The sequence below is a fragment of the Bos javanicus genome, chromosome 2 (assembly GCF_032452875.1).
Source record: "Bos javanicus breed banteng chromosome 2, ARS-OSU_banteng_1.0, whole genome shotgun sequence".
NCBI classification, from domain to species: Eukaryota; Metazoa; Chordata; class Mammalia; order Artiodactyla; family Bovidae; genus Bos; species Bos javanicus.
In genome coordinates, this window is record NC_083869.1 from 62138658 (window position 1) to 62142046 (window position 3389).

The 3389-nt window shown below is 44.1% G+C and overlaps 1 protein-coding gene across 3 annotated transcripts in view; it reads left to right on the top strand.

Annotated features, from left to right (window-relative positions):
• ZRANB3 (zinc finger RANBP2-type containing 3) overlaps positions 1–3389 on the top strand; it is a 305694-nt gene that overhangs the window by 266575 nt on the left and 35730 nt on the right. The gene's annotated exons all lie outside the window — the stretch shown is intronic.

The window sequence follows — 3389 nt, forward strand, 5'->3', positions numbered from 1 at the left end:
TCACAAAAATTATAAATATATATATATGAAGTTTGCTTTAAAAAACAAGGTCTTTTTTTTTTGCAAAGTAATAGTAGGTTATAAAAATGAAAATTAAAAGAGTAATAGAGGGCTTAAAAATTTTAAAAAAAATGATCGTAAAAATATATCTAGGACTTTCTCTCTGGTGGTGTTGTGGGCAGGGTGGGGTCAGTTCTTTTTTGGATAGTTCCTTGGTCCAGCTTATATTTCTCAAGATCTATAGGCCCCTTCCTATGTAGTCAGTACTAACTACAGGGTTTTAATCTATTGCACCTGTCACTTCCAAGGCGGTTTCCTCTGTTTTAGCTTCTTCTATTTGCTGATCTCTTCAGTGTCTGATTCCTGCCCTGACACAAGGGGGGTGGTGGTGGACACTTTTTGTTTTTTTTTTTTTAGGCTCACTTGTTCAGTCGCACTGTGGGGAGGGAGGGACACTGCAAACAAATAACACTGGCGTGTGCTCACAGTATCTCGGTCACACTGGGCCTGCCCCCGTCATGGCGCTTGTGCCCTCCCTGCCCATACTGCTTAGGCTCTAGGTTGCTCCACCGGGAACCGTCTGAGGCCAGCCCTGGGCTGCATGCACCTCCCAGGTCTAAGCTGCTCAGGTCCAGGCGCTCGGGTAGTCCTCAGAGATGCAGACTCATTTGGGCCTGTGTTTTGTGCCCTTCCCAGGTCCGAGCAGCTCAGGTGATGAGGTGTTTGGCGAGCATGGTCGCTGTGACTTAACGCCTCCCCAGTCCCTGCCGCTCGGTTTTCTGGGTGTATAACCAGCGCACCTTCGCAGGCAGATGTCCAGAACCACAAGAAGTCTTAGTTAGCAAAGAAGCCTGCTTGCAGGTTGGTAGATAAAGTCTCTCTGGGGCTGTGATTGCCCCTTTCTGGCTCTGGCTGCCTGTCACCAGAGGGGGATGGTCTGTAGCTGGCTAGTTCTGTTCAGTCCTTAGTTCTGTGTGCAGGCCTGGTGATGTCTTAGGTTAGGGCTTTGCGCGTGGTAGCTATCCTGCAGTCTGGTTTGCTAGCCCAAGTTAGTTCGCTCAGATTGCCCTCAGGCATTCAGGCCTGGTCCTTACTCTAAGCAATGCAGCCCACACCTCCCTGTCTAGCCTCCGCTTGCTAGTGGCAGGTGCAGGCATCTGTGCTGCTTCTCCACTGGGGGAGTTACCATTGGGCACGTAATCTGTGGGTTTTAGTTATTTATTTATTTTTCCTCCCTGTTATGTTGCCCTCTGTGCTTCCAAGGCTCGCCACAGACTCGGCAGTGAGAGTGTTTCCTGGTGTTTGGAAACTTCTCTCTTTTTAAGACTCCCTTCCCAGGATGGAGCTCTGTCCCTACCTCTTTTGTCTCTTTTTTTGTCTTTTATATTTTTTCCTACCTCCTTTTGAAGACAATGGGCTGCTTTTCTGGGTGCCTGATGTCCTCTGCCGGCATTCAGAAGTTGTTTTGTGGAATTTACTCAGCGTCTAAATGTTCTTCTGATGAATTTGTGGGGGAGAAAGTGGTCTCCCTGTCCTATTCCTCCACCATCTTACAACCGCCTCCGAGAATACTTTTTAATGAAAGATTTCTTACGTTTCTGTTTTGTATTGTTCTTTTATAAACAAATCTGAAATAATCTTTTGTTTTATCTTTTGGTGGGGAGCTTAAAATGTTTTAGACAACTGGAATCAAATTCTTTGAAATGTAGAAGGAGACAAAAGATGCTGGTGTTATTAAACATTATTCAGTGGAGATGACAATGCCCTGCTTTGTATATTTTATCTTTTGTAGTCTTTGTTTTTGACATTTTATTCATTTATTTAGCTATTTTATTTGTTCCTCTTTTAAGATGTAAGAGAAGAACCAGTTGAGGGAGTGGGGTAAGACAGTAAATTGAAAACAAACACATTAACTGGAAGACTCCTTAATCAGTGGTGAAATCCTTAGCACCCTGTTCTTGATCACTTCACTTCTGATCAACTTCCAGGTCACTGGTTAGCTAGTGCTGTATCCTCCAGGCAGGAGATTGGAGGACTCCTTTCTGGATAAACTGACTGGACCAAGAAAAGGCTGTGGAGCCTGAAAGGAATCCCCGGACTAGCAGTCACCAATGACCTTTAGTGAGGTCCCCCACTTGGAGCTTACATTGGCATTTTAATGTCTTATTTTTAAATGTGAATAGACAAGCCAGGACATGGAAGCAACCTAGATGTCCATCAGCAGACGAATGGATAAGAAAGCTGTGGTACATATACACAATGGAATATTACTCAGCCATTAAAAAGAATGCATTTGAATCAATTCTAATGAGGTGGATGAAACAGGAGCCTATTATAAAGAGTGAAGTAAGTCAGAAAGAAAAACACCAATACAGTGTACTAACGCATAAATATGCAATTTAGAAAGATGGTAATGATGACCCGATATGCGAGACAGCAAAAGAGACACAGACGTATAGAACAGTCTTTTGGACTCAGTGGGAAAATGCGAGGGTGGGATGATTTGCGAGAATAGCATTGAAACATGTATATTATCATATGTGAAGCAAATTGTCAGTCCAGGCTCGATGCATGAGACAGGGTGCTCAGGGCTGGTGCACTGGGGTGACCCTGAGGGATGGGATGGGGAGGAAGGTGGGAGGGGGTTCAGGATGGGAAACACATGTACAACCCATGGCTGATTCATGTCAATGTATGGCAAAACCACTTCAATATTGTAAAGTAATTAGCCTCCTATCACTTCATGGCAAACAGATGGGGAAACACTGGCTGACTTTATTTTGGGGGGCTCCAGAATCACTGCAGATGGTGATTGCAGCCATGAAATTAAAAGACACTCCTTGGAAGGAAAGTTATGACCAACCTAGACAGCATATTAAAAAGCAGAGACATTACTTTGTCAACAAATGTCTGTCTAGTCAAGGCTATGGTTTTTCCATTAGTCATGTATGGATGTGAGAGTTGGAGTATAAAGAAAGCTGAGCACCAAAGAATTGATGCTTTTGAAACTGTGGTGTTGGAGAAGACTCTTGAGAGTCCCTTGGACAGCAAGCAGATTCAACCAGTCCATCCTAAAGGAGATCAGTCCCAGGTGTTCATTGAAAGGACTGATGTTGAAGCTGAAACTCCAGTATTTTGGCTACCTGATGCAAAGAGCTGATTTATTGGAAAAGACCCTGACACTGGGAAAAATTGAAGGCAGGAGGAGAAGGGGATGACAGAGAATGAGATAGTTGGATGGCATCACTGACTCAATGGGCATGGGTTTGGGTGAACTCTGGGAGTTGGTGATGGACAGGGAGGCCTGACGTGCTGCAGTTCATGGGGTCGCAAAGAGTCGGACATGACTAAACTGAACTGAACTAAAATAAATTAATTAATTTATTAAA